We start from the raw sequence: 17,373 nt of genomic DNA on the forward strand, positions 1-17,373 counted from the left end.
CTAGAACTGCGATGCAGTGCCTTAAACCACTGCGCCACTCAGGAGTCGATGGAGAGAGACACCAGACAAGATGAAAGACATCACTAGACGACGCAAAGAAAGTGATGGAAAGAGACAGAGGAGGGGAGAACACACAGTAGACTATCACTAAAAGCTGATATAGGGATTCTAATTACTGCAGAGAGAGAGAGAGAGAGAGAGAGAGAGAGAGAGAGAGAGAGAGAGAGAGAGAGAGAGAGAGAGAGAGAGAGAGAGAGCGAGAGAGAGAGAGAGAGAGAGAGAGAGAGAGCGAGAGAGTGTTTAGGTACTGTGGGATTCTTTAATCAGTTTGGCTCATTTGACAGGTCAGAGTCTATATTTGAAGTTCTTGAGTGGTTTTTGGCAATACACTAGTGTTGTATTCATGGATTTAGCTGTTGAAATTCCTTCCCGGACCCCCCTATTGGCTGTGGGCTAAGCCACCGATGTCTTCAAATCCTAGGGTAGAGAGGAGCTGTTACCCCTGGGGAGAGAGGAGCTGTTACCCCTGGGGAGAGAGGAGCTGATACCCCTGGGGAGAGAGGAGCTGCTACCCCTGGGGAGAGAGGAGCTGCTACCCCTGGGGAGAGAGGAGCTGTTACCCCTGGGGAGAGAGGAGCTGTTACCCCTGGGGAGAGAGGAGCTGCTACCCCTGGGGAGAGAGGAGCTGTTACCCCTGGGGAGAGAGGAGCTGATACCCCTGGGGAGAGAGGAGCTGTTACCCCTGGGGAGAGAGGAGCTGTTACCCCTGGGGAGAGAGGAGCTGATACCCCTGGGGAGAGAGGAGCTGCTACCCCTGGGGAGAGAGGAGCTGCTACCCCTGGGGAGAGAGGAGCTGCTACCCCTGGGGAGAGAGGAGCTGCTACCCCTGGGGAGAGAGGAGCTGATACCCCTGGGGAGAGAGGAGCTGCTACCCCTGGGGAGAGAGGAGCTGTTACCCCTGGGGAGAGAGGAGCTGATACCCCTGGGGAGAGAGGAGCTGTTACCCCTGGGGAGAGAGGAGCTGTTACCCCTGGGGAGAGAGGAGCTGCTACCCCTGGGGAGAGAGGAGCTGCTACCCCTGGGGAGAGAGGAGTTGCTACCCCTGGGGAGAGAGGAGCTGCTACCAGGAGAGACTGCGACCCTGCTCGGGAAGAGCTTAACGATTGGTGATTGTTGGGTCACGTTTGGCAGGAGCTTCAGTGATGAAGACTGCTGAACTTGCTGATGTTTCACGATATGCCATGGCCTTCTCAGTCACCAGGTCTCAACTCTATTTAACACTGATGGTAGATTCTGGAGTGGCGCCTGAGACAGTGTTTTCCACCACCATCAACAAAACACCAAATTATGGAATTTCTTAAGGAGGAATGACGTCACATCCCTCCAATAGAGTTCCAGACACTTGTAGAATGTATGCCAAGACACATCTACACCAAAACAGGCTTAAAACACAACAAGCAACAACATTTTCTCTTTCTAATCTACTGTTAACTATTTTCACTCAGGAAGGTATTTTGTGTGAAAGAGAGACAAATAAATATTGTGGAAAGATTGTGTGTTCATTAGTGCCCACCGTAGCAAAACATTTGGCAACAGAAACCGTTTAGGTCACGTTGTACAGCGTTTGGAGTAAACTGTTTATGCAACATTTTAAAACTGTTGCCTGCGGAGTAAACTAATGAATACAACCCAGGTTGTAGCCTACAACTCGGCTGTTGATGTCTGCCTCATGCTGAAACCTGAACTTAGCCTGAGGGGTGGACTATGATGCAAGCTAGATATACTGTTTTTTTTATAGCTTATCTATATTTCAGTTAGCTTCACATTCCAGCTCAGGCCTCACCCATAAGAATATACAGAGCGCTAGTCATCACGAAGGTGCTCTCTCAGCAGAACAGTAGATATCTCAATGACTTGACATGTTCTGGTTGTGAATTCAGGCTACAAGGTGAGAATCATGCCAGGAATGATTGTAAAGTGTGTAGAGAAATTAAATGTATGGTGTAATTTTAGTACAGTGAATGGAAGTAAAACACTCAGACCTAACAGTTTACTTCTACTGAGACAGGTTTGTGTCAGTCTAATCATACAAAATGTCGCTAACTGTACACGGGCATGTCAAATTCAATATATTCATATATTATAGTTCTACATTTAACGTTTCATATGATAAATGTAATTGTATCATAGTTCCACTATAGTGTAGTGATCCTCGCTAAATGAGCCACGTCACAATTCCAACCAAGTAACCCAATTGGCGCCAACGGCGCGATGCATAGGATGTTTGCCTTTTACACGTGCAACCTGGGTTCGCTTCCCTGCTCCACTGTTCGCTACATTGGTGTCAGAAGTGGTATGGTGTCTGTGAGGCCATCAGAATTGATGGTCCAGACGTGTGAGGGGTCTGAGTAGTCGAAGCACGGGACTTGCTTTTGTAGGGAACAGTGTGAGTCAGGTTAAAATTCCCATTGCAGCGAGTGGAAGGGCTGAGAGGAATGTGGCCTTGTGTTGCTGCACTGTCTATAACTACCTTAACAAACAGTAACAGGAAGATGAGGTGAAAAATATCATTCACGACTACATGTTGTTACAGGCTTTGGTATTTCCATTTATATTTTGAGGTTGGACGTTAGCACGTTGGCCGCACCTCTTGGCGCCACCTCAATAGACAGTATGCTTATGCCTGTGCTGGCTTGTCATCTCTTTAGTCAGAAGGGTTCCATCTGTTATGTGATATTGAAGAGCAGCTGGTCCAGTGTTCTGGTTGGCCTTAGAGATGTTAGAAGACTGGCACCTCTTTGTAGCTCTGCTTCTTTAAGTTGATGAACAAAGTCTTTCTGTCTTGTGTCTACCAGGGTTTGGTTTGGTCTGGTTTGGTCTGGTTTGGTTTGGTCTGGTTTGGTTTGGTCTGGTCTGGTTTGGTTTGGTTTGGTTTGGTCTGGTTTGGTCTGGTTTGGTCTGGTTTGGTTTGGTTTGCTCCACTTGTTTTTTTTACTCCATATTGTAAGTTTGAGGGTTTTTATTTCAGATGTCCTCGTCTGGAGCCACTTCAATGGGCACTCATGGTGGGTGTCTTTTAGGTACCACTTTCTTGTTGCTAGTCAACATTCAGTGGACACTAGGGATTGGACGATTAATACCGGAGCTACAATGCACCGTTGCAGTTTTCAAAGCACTACTGATTCGACACAACGTATCAATGCTTGTATCAAAGTAACAATACTACGTGATGATGACGGTCGAAGCTTCGGACATCACACTACCATCTGACAGATGTCAGAAGAGCACTGACCTCTGCTGGAAGCTTTGTGTTTTTATCTATACAGAACAAAAATATAAACACAACATGTAAAGTGTTGGTCCCATGTTTCATGAGCTGAAATAAAATATTCCAGAAATGTTCCATATGAACATAAAAACACATTTCTCTCAGATTTTGTGCACAATTTTGTTAACATCCTTGTTAGTGAGCATTTATCCGTTGCCAAGATAATGCATCCACCAGACAGGGGTGGAATATCAAGCAGCAGATTAAACAGCATGATCATTACACAGGTACACCTTGTGCCTGTGACAATAAAAGGCCACTCGGAAATGTGCAGTTTTGTCAAAAAACACAATGCCACAGATGTCTCAGGTTTTGAGGGAGCGTGCCATTGGCATGCTGACTGCAGGAATGTCCACCAGAGCTGTTGCCAGAGAATTACATTGGTGTCAGAAGTGGAATGGCGGTTGTGAGGTCATCAGAACGCACGGCCCGGACATGTGAGTTGTCGACTTCCTGGTCGGAGGGGGCAGTGTGAGCCACATTCCAATTCCCACCATGTGGGTTAACCCTATTGGTGCGATGCGTAGGTTGTTTGCCTTTTACACGTGCAACCTGGGTTCGCTTCCCTGACCCGCTGTTTGCTACATTGGTGTCAGAAGTAGTATGGTGTCTGTGAGGCCATCAGATTGCACGGCCCGGATGTGTGAGGGGTCTGAGTAGTCGAAGCACAGGACTTGCTTTTATAGGGGGCAGTGTGAGCCAGGTTACAATTCCCATCGCAGCAATAGGTTTAACCCTATTTCCGCGATGCTTTGGGTGTTTGCCTTTTTCGCCAGTGACCTGGGTTCACTGCCCTGCCCCACTGTTTGCTACAATATTAATATCACAGGCTACCCGACGTCCGTTGATCAAAGAGACACAACAATATGAGTGAAAGGATTTTAGGATAATATCAGTTAGTGTTTATTTAGAGTTGTCTTCTGGGTTCAGCCTTCTAGCTTCCTTTATCAATAGGGTGAAATATAACAAATGACATGGCCTCAGAGTTGGGAGATAACCAGTCACAGTTTAAATCACTATGACAACCATTTCATTATTTCCCCAGAGCAGCAAGGGAATCTAGAGACTCAACCTTTGCAGAATCAGAATCACCTTTATTCGCCAAGTACATTTGCACATACATATGTAGGATCTTAATTTGAGCCAGTTTGCTACAGCAGGAAAATATTCCTGCAGCAACAGGAAATGTGAATTATTATGTGAATTATAATTAATGGACATTTTTGTAGCGGTTGTTACATTTCTGTTAAGGGAAACTCAAGTCTGACATTTCTAAGTGGAAATTACAAACTTCAGAAGCCTTTTAAAACCTCAAATACACTACAAGTTTTACATTTCCTGCATTGCGGGAAAGTTACTCTGCAGTGGGGGGTGATCAAATTAAGATCCTACATCTGTACACATAATTCTACATGGTGATAGTGATAGACAACGTTTAGAGACAGAATACAGACAGAAGAGTTTACACAAATGTCTGTACAACATTAAACACAACTAGGAAGAGTGAGCATAGAGCTATAAGAGAATGAACAGTGGATATACAGATATACAGTACAGTGGGAATACAGTTGGTATACAGATATACAGTACAGTGGGAATACAGTTGGTATACAGATATACAGTACAGTGGGAATACAGTTGGTATACAGATATACAGTACAGTGGGAATACAGTTGATATACAGATATACAGTACAGTGGGTATACAGTTGATATACAGATATACAGTACAGTGGGAATACAGTTGGTATACAGATATACAGTACAGTGGGAATACAGTTGGTATACAGATATACAGTACAGTGGGAATACAGTAGGTATACAGATATACAGTACAGTGGGTATACAGTTGGTATACAGATATACAGTACAGTGGGAATACAGTTGGTATACAGATATACAGTACAGTGGGAATACAGTTGATATACAGATATACAGTACAGTGGGAATACAGTTGATATACAGATATACAGTACAGTGGGAATACAGTGGATGTCCACATGTACAGTACCAGTATAAATATATCTAAGAGAGATGAACAGAGTGCTAATGCAGTATAGTTCAGTTATTTAGTGTACAGTTCAGAGATGGCTTGATGTGGTGTGCAGCATAGAGTGTATAGTCCTTTAGTCTCTATGGACCAGATGGTAGTGTACAGTTCAGAGATGGCTTGATGTGGTGAGCAGCATAGAGTGTATAGTCCTTTAGTCTCTATGGACCAGATGGTAGTGTACAGTTCAGAGATGGCTTGATGTGGTGAGCAGCATAGAGTGGATAGTCCTTTAGTCTCTATGGACCAGATGGTAGTGTACAGTTCAGAGATGGCTTGATGTGGTGAGCAGCGTAGAGTGTAAAGTCCTTTAGTCTTTAGTCTCTATGGACCAGATGGTAGTGTACAGTTCAGAGATGGCTTGATGTGGTGTGCAGCATAGAGTGTATAGTCCTTTAGTCTCTATGGGCCAGATGGTAGTGTACAGTTCAGAGATGGCTTGATGTGGTGTGCAGCATAGAGTGTATAGTCCTTTAGTCTCTATGGACCAGATGGCCAGTTGGTGAGGGCCACAGCATGGGGAAAGAAACTGTTCAGATGGGGGTCTATAACATCCAATCACATAGGTTTACAGCAGCTGACAGTTGCAACGTCATTGCTAATAACTCAAACTGCCTTATTTAGATAAAAACATAATCTATGTACAGATGTAGGATCTTAATTTGATCACCCTGTTGCAAGAGAACTGAAACGTGTAGTGTATTTGAGTTTATTTAAGCTTTAAGAAATGTTTCTGAAGATGATCAACTCAATTTTTCTATTATAAAATTGTTCATTAATTATAATCCACATAATGATTCAAATGTCCTGTTGCTGCAGGTTTATTTTCCTGCTGTAGCAAACTGGCTCAAATTAAGATCCTACATCTGTAGCAATACACCTCTCTTTGATGTACATGGCTATATCAGGATTGACATTTGACCATTTGACATATTTTATTTACTGTTGTTTAGGCTGGTTGAATGAGTTGCCTATAAAAGCTACTTCATCTGCAAGAGAACAGGCGGCTGCACCAGCGACTGTAAGAACTTATGTGATTTCCTCATATGAACGTGAAAGTAAGTGTGTAGCCTACGCAGTTACACAATGGCTGTTGAAACTGTGGCACATATTTCTCTGTAACATTAGAAGTTGGATAAATGTGTTGATATGTAGGTAAGACGGGCAGACTCTCGTAGGTCAAGGCTAAACTATAAACTATTATAAGGTTAGGTCGACGTCAGACATTCAATGGTCAGAGTAGGTTTGAGCTATGATCACTTATCATGCTGACCAACCTGATGGTCTCCGTTTGAAATTGTGTGTAAAATACCATGCCTAGGCTACAAGCTCTGTCCTGCTACTGTTAGGTCTATAACGTTATGGGAACTGATCTGAACAGGTTTAGTCTGGTCATCTAGGCTATAGCTGAGGTCAGTGGTGATTTTAGCATGTCAATCTTGGTGGGGCAAAACATAAATAAAGGGGGATGCATGCCAGCAAAGCCACTCCACAACACAACACTAAACAATACATTCATTGCACTATAACGGTGACAAACGGTGCCCACAAACTGTTAGGGCCTACATAAAGCAGAGTCCCAACAGCAGAGTCCCAACAGCAGAGTCCCAACAGCAGAGTCCCAACAGCAGAGTCCCAACAGCAGAGTCCCAACAGCAGAGTCCCAACAGCAGAGTCCCAACAGCAAAGTCCCAACAGCAGAGTCCCAACAGCAGAGTCCCAACAGCAGGGTCCCAACAGCAGAGTCCCATCAGCAGAGTCCCGACAGCAGAGTCCCGACAGCAGAGTCCCAACAGCAGAGTCCCAACAGCAGAGTCCCAACAGCAGAGTCCCAACAGCAGAGTCCCAACAGCAGAGTCCCAACAGCAGAGTCCCAACAGCAGAGTCCCAACAGCAGAGTCCCAACAGCAGAGTCCCAACAGCAGAGTCCCAACAGCTGTCCTATAATTTCTCTTCATTATTTCTCTTCATATTTAAAAGGATTAAAAAGGATTTGCCTGTAGATTGTCGACTTGATTCATGATGATGACTGCTGGCTAAGATTTTGAAAGTATGATGTTGACCTGATCAGTCCAATCAAAGCTACTGTAGGTATAATGTGATTTGACGTCATTTTATCTGTTGGCCAATGACCTTCTTGGATGGGCACTTCTAATGTAACTCTATGGCAGCACCGAAGGGGCTTGAATTTTCTAGCTCTACCCTTAGACTTGGCAGTGACGTAGTGTCCCCATGAGTGACAGAACACTGAGCCAATCACGAAGCAACGCTCTGTATTTTCTTCTGGCTTGCCCCACCACCACAGAAAGCACTGAGCTAGGCTGAAACACCTGCATTTTGGAGCTGCCTTACTCAAGAAAAAAGAGACCATGCTTGTATGCGGCTATATTAACTCAATGATATATGTATATATTTTATAAAATGTTTTTTGCAAACTGATATGTGACACGTATTAATGCCAAAATAACATGCAAAACAGGAAAGGCCACCTGCCCTGAATGACGGGTCGCCACTGGCTGAGGTATAGACCTTGATCTGCTTTACACAACAACAAAAAAACTGTTATACATTATAACCTAGCCTACTTTAAATAATATAACATCTCTTAATTGTTGCAAAAAACCTTTCTGTATAGATCACTGATCCCCCCCAGATCAATCAGGCCTGTTTTAGCCCTTCTGTCTACATTCTCAGATATGTTTAGAAAATAACAGATTCAAAAATAATAAATGGCCGACTTTTAATGAATACAAAAAAGTGTGTGACATGGCCAAGAGATTTCACAACTACATATTCATGTGATTGCATTAAATCACCTGACTGTTTCGATATGTCTGTTAGTAAATGTTTTGTAAGAGATAATTAATAAATGATAACAATTCACATTCAAGAATTACTGTGTTAACTACAGCCAACATGTTGGATCTCTGTTTAGGGGTCAGTGGTCTAAAATGAGTCTCTCTGGGGAGAGAGAGGAGGGGGGCCCTGCCTCTAAAATGAGTCTCTCTGGGGAGAGAGAGGAGGGGGGCCCTGCCTCTAAAATGAGTCTCTCTGGGGAACATGACACCAAAGCTAAGAGGTGAGATGACAATTTTGTTAAAGAATTATTAAGAGTTTATTTCCTAAATGCTATTTCCACAATTTTTCACATGTGTTTTTTAATCAGAAATGGTTGCTTATATATATTATATATCAATATTACTGTTCTCAGATGTTTAATTAATAGATTTTAGATTTTTATTGCAAAACGCTATATATCCATTGTTTAGCTGAAATTGAATGTTCGTATCGTGTATATTTGACTGTATTATCTGGTTGTCTCACCTAGCTATCTTAAGATGAATGCACTTACTGTAAATCGCTCTGGGTAAGAGCATCTGCTAAACAGGTGGGGCTCTGCCCTGAATGACAGGTCACCACTGCTCCAAAGCAATTACATGTGGTACAGGAACCACTGACTCACTGCATGTTTCTATTATCAAGACACCTGCTGGTACCTCTTAACTGGTTAGTACAGCTCATGAGGTGTCCTAAATATCTGCCAACTAGGTGGGACACTTATGAATAAAGAGGCTTCATGCATAGCTTTAATTTATACCCATAAGAGTAGGACTAAAACGGCTTTATTCTCAGCACTTATACGACACATTTTCTACTCTGAGACGCTTTTTTGATTTGGGCCCAGATCTCAAAATATTGTAACGACCCAGTATTAAATGAGTCTGTCTGGGGAGAGAGAGGACCAAATGTTCTACTCTGAGACGCTTTTTGGACATGGGCACAGATCTCAAAATATTGTTTAAAAAAACATTTTTTTGTTTGTTTGACATAATATTACCAATGTACCCGACTTTAAAGACTGCTTTTAGTTTATTGTGTGGCAGTGCTCATGTCCGCGTTCTGGAACTGTCCGCATCCCCGTACAGAACTGTCCACGTCCACGTACGGTTTGGCGCCAAGCATATTGTCCAGTTGCGCACAGAGTGGGCTGAGGTGATCTTGGGGAATAACGACGGAGTTCGATACAGTGTTGAGACACCGAAGTTTATTGTTCAATTTGCTTTTTTTGCGTAATGGTCAGTGACAGTATAAGTGTAGCCAGATCCTTTTCACTCGCTATCCTTGTTTCATCTTGTGTGGTTCACCGGATTCGTCATCATCCTAGAGGGACAGACGAACGACCTGCTAGCTAGCCAAGCTAGTCGGTACAGCTAGCTAAGCTAGCTACTCTACCAGCAGCATCCTAGTTATCCTAGCTACCACTACATCATCACCGGCTGCATGCATTTGTTGTGGACCGATGGAGCTCCTTGGTTGTTTCTTCCACCTGTTAAATCCCGTGGAGGGCTTCTCCCTCTCTGGTTGACGGATGCTGGCCTACGAGCCCAGTTTCATAATATTACCTTCTGTCCCTGGTTATGAAGTAATCTCGAAACAACAGGCCTTATTTTAGGTCATTTTTCACCCTACCAGCTCTTATTAGTTCTATTGAGCTCCGTGACACCAACTCGCCTTCAGAACGTTCTATTCCCAGCCCATTGTTCTGCATCACAATGCCAGCTTCACTATTGTTATCAATGAGACCTGCCTGCGTTAACCCTGTAGGTTTACCTCAGGTAACTTATTATTAACAAGGTTACAGCTACTTGGTGAGCGTTAACCCTGTAGGTTTACCTCAGGTAACTTACTATTAACAAGGTTACGGTTAGTTGGTGAGCGCTAACCCTGTAGGTTTACCTCAGGTAACTTATTATTACCAAGGTTACAGCTACTTGGTGAGCGTTAACCCTGTAGGTTTACCTCAGGTAACTTATTATTAACAAGGTTACAGCTACTTGGTGAGCGTTAACCCTGTAGGTTTACCTCAGGTAACTTATTATTACCAAGGTTACAGCTACTTGGTGAGCGTTAACCCTGTAGGTTTACCTCAGGTAACTTATTATTAACAAGGTCACGGCTACTTGGTGAGCGTTAACCCTGTATGTTTACCTCAGGTAACTTATTATTAACAAGGTTACGGCTACTTGGTGAGCGTTAACCCTGTAGGTTTACCTCGGGTAACTTATTATTAACAAGGTCACGGCTACTTGGTGAGCGTTTACCCTGTAGGTTTACCTAAAGTAATTTACTATTAACAAGGTTACGCCTACTTAAGGCTCACAGTTCACCTGTGTACACCTTGTGGTAACCCATAGCGCTAGCGATGGCTGGCGAAAAGCCATGAAACGTTAAACAGTTTCTGGTCATGGTTAACCATGTTTTCAGAAAAAGGTGTACAACCTAAACAAAAAGCATGTCCCTGTCCTCTTTTTCAAGAGGTGGCCGATTTAAACAGCCAGAATATTTTTATTTATTAAGAAATAACCATTTTTCTTTGATTTGTTGTTTCTAAATGGCCTCTGGGTAATTTGATATGCATCGAAATCTTTATTAGTAGGCATCAAATTGAGCGAATGCTGCACAGGTTCACTGAATTGAAAACCAAATGGATATAATGGGGTGATTGTTGTATAATCGGGTGGTCTAGCTAATGGATTTGTAGATCTGACGCAGTTGCTACCTCAGATTATGAGCCTAGCAAGTGTCAAGAATTAGTTATGTAGTAACCACAGACGGCCACAGGGAGGCGGAAGAGAGCTATAAACAATACTGTTTTTTGCCATAAAAACCCTAAACCTAACAATCAATCAAATGTATTGATAAAGCCCTTTTTACACCAGCAGATGCCACAAAGTGCTATACAGAAATATTTCAGCCTTAAGGGTAGGGTAGCCTAGAACACTTTTAGAAACTATTTTAGTATTTACATTTTACATTTTAGTCATTTAGCAGACGCTCTTAACCAGAGCGACTTACAGGAGCAATTAGGGTTAAGTGCCTTGCTCAAGGGCACATTAACGTCATTTAGCAGACGCTCTTAGCCAGAGCGACTCACAAATTGGTGCGTTCACCCTATAGCCAGTGGGATAACCACTTTACAATTTGGGGGGGGGGGGGGGGGGGGGGGGGGGGTTAGAAGGAATACTTTATCCTATCCCAGGTATTCCTTAAAGAGGTGGGGTTTCAAATGTCTCCGGAAGGTGGTGAGTGACTCCGCTGTCCTGGCGTCGTGAGGGAGCTTGTTCCACCATTGGGGTGCCAGAGCAGCGAACAGTTTTGACTGGGCTGAGCGGGAGCTGTGCTTCCGCAGAGGAAGGGGAGCCAGCAGGCCAGAGGTGGATGAACGCAATGTCCTCGTTTGGGTGTAGGGACTGATCAGAGCCTGAAGGTACAGAGGTGCCGTTCCCCTCACTGCTCCATAGGCAAGCACCATGGTCTTGTAGCGGATGCGAGCTTCAACTGGAAGCCAGTGGAGTGTGCGGAGGAGGGGGGTGACGTGAGAGAACTTGGGAAGGTTGAACACCAGACGGGCTGCGGCATTCTGGATGAGTTGTAGGGGTTTAATGGCACAGGCAGGGAGCCCAGCCAACAGCGAGTTGCAGTAGTCCAGACGGGAGATGACAAGTGCCTGGACCAGGACCTGCGCCGCTTCCTGTGTAAGGCAGGGTCGCACTCTCCGAATGTTGTAGAGCATGAACCTGCAGGAGCGGGTCACCGCCTTGATGTTGGCGGAGAACGACAGGGTGTTGTCCAGGGTCACGCCTAGGCTCTTCGCACTCTGGGAGGAGGACACAGCGGAGTTGTCAACCGTGATGGCGAGATCATGGAACGGGCAGTCCTTCCCCGGGAGGAAGAGCAGCTCCGTCTTGCCAGGGTTCAGCTTGAGGTGGTGATCCGTCATCCATACTGATATGTCTGCCAGACATGCAGAGATGCGATTCGCCACCTGGTTATCAGAAGGGGGAAAGGAGAAGATTAGTTGTGTATCGTCAGCGTAGCAATGATAGGAGAGACCATGTGAGGATATGACAGAGCCAAGTGACTTGGTGTATAGGGAGAAAAGGAGAGGGCCCAGAACCGATCCCTGGGGGACACCAGTGGTGAGAGCACGTGGTGCGGAGACAGCTTCCCGCCACGCCACTTGGTAGGAGCGACCGGTCAGGTAGGACGCAATCCAGGAGTGAGCCGCGCCGGAGATGCCCATCTCGGAGAGGGTGGAGAGGAGGATCTGATGGTTCACAGTATCAAAGGCAGCAGACAGGTCTAGAAGGACAAGAGCAGAGGAGAGAGAGTTAGCTTTAGCAGTGCGGAGAGTCTCCGTGACACAGAGAAGAGCAGTCTCAGTTGAATGACCAGTCCTGAAACCTGATTGGTTTGGATCAAGAAGGTCATTCTGAGAGAGATAGCAAGAGAGTTGGCTAAAGACGGCACGCTCAATAGTTTTGGAAAGAAAAGAAAGAAGGGATACTGGTCTGTAGTTGTTGACATCAGTGGGGTCGAGTGTTGGTTTTTTGAGGAGGGGAGCAACTCTCGCTCTCTTGAAGACGGAAGGGACATGGCCAGCGGTCAAGGATGAGTTGATCAGCGAGGTGAGGTAGGGGAGAAGGTCACCGGAGATGGTCTGGAGAAGGGAGGAGGGGATGGGGTCAAGCGGGCAGGTTGTTGGGCGGCCTGCAGTCACAAGTCGCAGGATTTTATCTGGAGAGAGAGGGGAGAAAGAAGTCAAAGCATAGGGTAGGGCAGTGTGAGCAGGACCAGCAGTGTTATTAGACTTAACAAACGAGGATCGGATGTCGTCAACCTTCTTTTCAAAGTGGTTGACGAAGTCATCCGCAGAGAGAGAGGAGGTGGGGGGGGGGGGAGGAGGATTCAGGAGGGAGGAAAATGTGGCAAAGAGCTTCCTAGGGTTAGAGGCAGATGCTTGGAATTTAGAGTGGTAGAAGGTGGCCTTAGCAGCAGAAACAGATGAAGAAAATGTAGAGAGGAGGGAGTGAAAAGATGCCAGGTCGGTAGGGAGTTTAGTTTTCTTCCATTTCCGCTCCGCTGCCCGGAGCTCTGTTCTGTGAGCTCGCAGTGAGTCATCAAGCCACGGAGCTGGGGGGGAGGACCGAGCCGGCCGGGAGGATAGGGGACACAGAGAGTCAAAGGATGCAGAAAGGGAGGAGAGGAGGGTTGAGGAGGCAGAATCAGGAGATTGGAGGGAGAAGGATTGAGCAGAGGGAAGAGATGATAGGATGGAAGAGGAGAGAGTAGTGGGAGAGAGAGAGCGAAGGTTGCGGCGGCGCATTACCATCTGTGTAGGGGCAGAGTGAGTAGTGTGGGAGGAGAGCGAGAGAGAAAAGGAAACAAAGTAGTGGTCGGAGACTTGGAGGGGAGTTGCAGTGAGATTAGTAGAGGAGCAGCATCTAGTGAAGATGAGGTCAAGCGTATTGCCTGCCTTGTGAGTAGGGGGGGACGGTGAGAGGGTGAGGTCAAAAGAGGAGAGGAGTGGAAAGAAGGAGGCAGAGAGAAATGAGTCAAACGTGGACATAGGGAGGTTGAAATCCCCCAAAACTGTGAGGGGTGAGCCATCCTCAGGAAAGGAACTTATCAAGGCGTCAAGCTCGTTGATGAACTCTCCAAGGGAACCTGGAGGGCGATAGATGACAAGGATATTAAGCTTAAATGGGTTAGTGACTGTGACAGCATGGAATTCAAATGAGGAGATAGACAGATGGGTTAGGGGAAAAATTGAGAATGTCCACTTGGGAGAGATGAGGATTCCTGTACCACCACCCCTCTGACCAGATGCTCTCGGGGTATGCGAGAACACATGGTCAGACGAGGAGAGAGCAGTAGGAGTAGCCGTGTTTTCAGTGGTGATCCATGTTTCCGTCAGCGCCAGGAAGTCGAGGGACTGGAGGTTGGCATAGGCTGGGATGAAGTCAGCTTTGTTGGCAGCAGAACGGCAGTTCCAGAGGCTGCCTGCGACCTGGAACTCCAGGTGAGGGGTGCGAGCAGGGACCACCAGGTTGGAGAGGCAGCAGCCGCGCGATGTTGTGCGTTGTTTGTGTAGCCTGTGCAGAGACGAGAGAACAGGGATAGGCAGAGGCATAGTTGACAGGCTGTAGCAAATGGCTACAAAAATGCAGAGGAGATCGGAATGAAATGAGCTAAGCATCTGGGAGAGGAGAGAGGGGGGCCTCCCTCACCAAAAACTTCTACCTCAGAAACTAAAATTGTTTCACTGAACAGTTGTTCAATGTTTAAAGGAATAAACTCAAACCCACTTTATTCAGCTAGCCAACTATGACACCATAGCTGACTAGCATGCTAGCATCCAATAACACACAGTTTAACACACAGTTAAGCACAAATACTCACAACAAACCACCAATAGTGTGTTAACTAGCTAACCAGCATGCCAGCATCCAGTAACACACAGCCAAGCACAAACACTTGGTCACAGCAAACCACCAATAGTGTGATAACACACTAAACAGATCATTCGTGTCTGTGTCAAGTTCCTTTCATGACGCAGCAATGATTCAACATTGGCTAGCTAGGACAAGTATATTGTAATTAGCTGCTACCGTACCGTTCGCTGGTCGTGCTGGGTAGCTAGGTCGTGCTGGGTAGCTAGCAATGGCCACTGTGTTGGCTTTGTTTTAAGAACGGCTAGCTAGCTAGCTTCGTGCTACACCCGGCACACAATGGCTACTGTGTTGACTCTGACTCTGTTCGAAAAAACGGCTAATTAGCTCGCTTCGTGCTACAGCCGGCACGGCGGAAGACACTGCCAAGACACAGTAGCTACCCACGATACCTAGCTATGACGCCGTAGCTGACTAGCAAGCTAGCATCCATTAACACACAATTAGCACCAATACTTGGTTACAACAAACTGCCAAGAGTGTGTTAGCACACTAAACAGATGATTCATGTCCGTGTCTAGTTCCTTACATAACGCAGAACGCAGCAAAAATTAAACGTTGGCTAGAAGCACATTTAACAGTGGGACAGCTAATCGTTACCAGTAGCTACCCGCTAGCTAGCTAGCCTCGTGCTTCGATACTAACCTACAATAACCTACGGAAACCTACAACAACACAATACTAACCTATAATAAATACAATACCTAACTACACTAACTACCAACCTACGATCTAATGCATGGTTAAGCTATACTCAACACCAAATGAGAAGTTTGCTTACCTCCAGCTAGAGAGCTAGAGAGCTAGAGAAAAACACGTCCTCTCCCGACTGCTGCTCCCGACTGCAATAATATTAGTAATAATATTATGTTAGTAAATGCAATTATAGTATTAAATAGCATTTTGATAATTTTGTTAATCAAAACCTGTTTACGCATTTAGCTTTTTTTGTTGTTATTAGTTATTTTATGATATTTATTATTGCAAGGCAGAATGCTTGATAAACAAGACACATTTATTTTATTTTTCAAATGTGGTTTGAACTGGGTGACCTACTCACCTCTATGTGAAAGTCCAGAAAATGGCATCGGATAGGTGGGGCAGGTTTGAGACTGATCTAAGGAATTAACAAGAAAAATACACTGTATTCTCAGCTGCCTCACCAATGTCTGTACTTGAATTAATCACTTCTAAGTGGCGAAGTGGTCTAAGGCACTGCATTGCAGTGCTAGCTGTGCCACTAGAGATCCTGGTTCGAATCCAGGCTCTGTCGTAGCCGGCCGTGACTGGGAGACCCCAATGGGGGCGGCGCACAATTGGCCCAGGGTAGGGGAGGAAATGGCCAGCAGGGATGTAGCTCAGTTCTTAGAGCATGGCGTTTGCAACGCCAGGGTTGTGGGTTTGATTCCAATGAGCGGCCAGTATAAAAAATAATGTATGCACTCACTAACTGTAAGTCGCTCTGGATAAGAGTGTCTGCTAAATGACGTTAATGTAAATGTAAATATTTCCCATAGATGGCAGCATATGACCACGAAGCATCAGTTATAGGCTACAAGCAGCAATATGTTTCACATAAAATAGCATGCAACCAAAGACTATATGTCCCATGATTTTCTAAGATGGTCACTCATTACTTTAGTTAGCTATATATATTGTATTAGGCCTGTGTTGCTTTTGGAAGAGCAATCAGTTATAGGCTACAAGCAGCAATATGTTTCACATAAAATAGCATGCAACCAAAGACTATATGTCCCATGATTTTCTAAGATGGTCACTCATTACTTTAGTTAGCTATATATATTGTATTAGGCCTGTGTTGCTTTTGGAAGAGCAATTAAATAGTGACTATAGCAGGTGTTGAACCCCGGGTAAATAATCAATAGTCAGATGCTCCAACCTCAACCCTAGTATTCATGTGTTATAAAAAATGATCTTAATATCTGATATTGGGAGTAAACAACCTCGGAATAGAAAATACAAGAGTGCGTCTTCCAGCCCGCCAATAAATTACATCATGCAACCCTCCCGGTTAGCAAATGTACCTCAACATGCCCCTTGCTTGTGCTAGAAGGCAGAGTGCTCGCTGCTGGTTGATGAATCTGACAATGAATGTACCAGGAAAACACCATTTTCTCGACCAGAGGTGACTCAATTAATGTTAATTGATTGGGTCTAATGGTCGTCTTGTGCTGAACTGCACATGTGCAGGCCGTCAAATCAAAGGCACTCCTTTGAGTTGTTTTTGACTAACATGAAAATGTGTCAGTTTGTTAAACTACTTAAGACAGAACATTTTCTAAATGAACAACTAAGGAAGTCATTTTTATCTCTCATTGACATCTCAAACCCCAAACCCTGGCCTGGTTTGCTTCATATGTATTCCCAGAAGAAATTTTTTACATCAGCAGTTGTCACAAAGTGCTTATATAGAAACCCAGTCTAAAACCCCAAACAGAAAATGCAAAAAAAAACATTTGTCTCTCTGAAATGAAGCCATTAAGTGATCGATTTTAAACAAACACATGTCTGTCATTGAACAACACCATGCCATGATTAGCTAGTGAGAAAACACAACCATTTATTTGATCATTTCTTTAAACAATGGAAGCTAATTTACGAACATTTCTGAAAATGGATATATGGCGTTTTGGAATGAAACTCTTGTTATGTTTCCCCATCTGAGTTCAGAGTAGATGAGAG

General features: G+C 44.8%; 1 protein-coding gene across 1 annotated transcript in view; it reads right to left on the minus strand.

Moving 5' to 3' along the window:
* Positions 1 to 17,373, minus strand: part of LOC311120840 (NLR family CARD domain-containing protein 3-like) — a 167,056-nt gene that overhangs the window by 107,709 nt on the left and 41,974 nt on the right. The gene's annotated exons all lie outside the window — the stretch shown is intronic.

Source organism: Coregonus lavaretus, assembly GCF_964263955.1.
Source record: "Coregonus lavaretus genome assembly, contig: HAP1_SCAFFOLD_522, whole genome shotgun sequence".
Lineage (NCBI taxonomy): Eukaryota > Metazoa > Chordata > Actinopteri > Salmoniformes > Salmonidae > Coregonus > Coregonus lavaretus.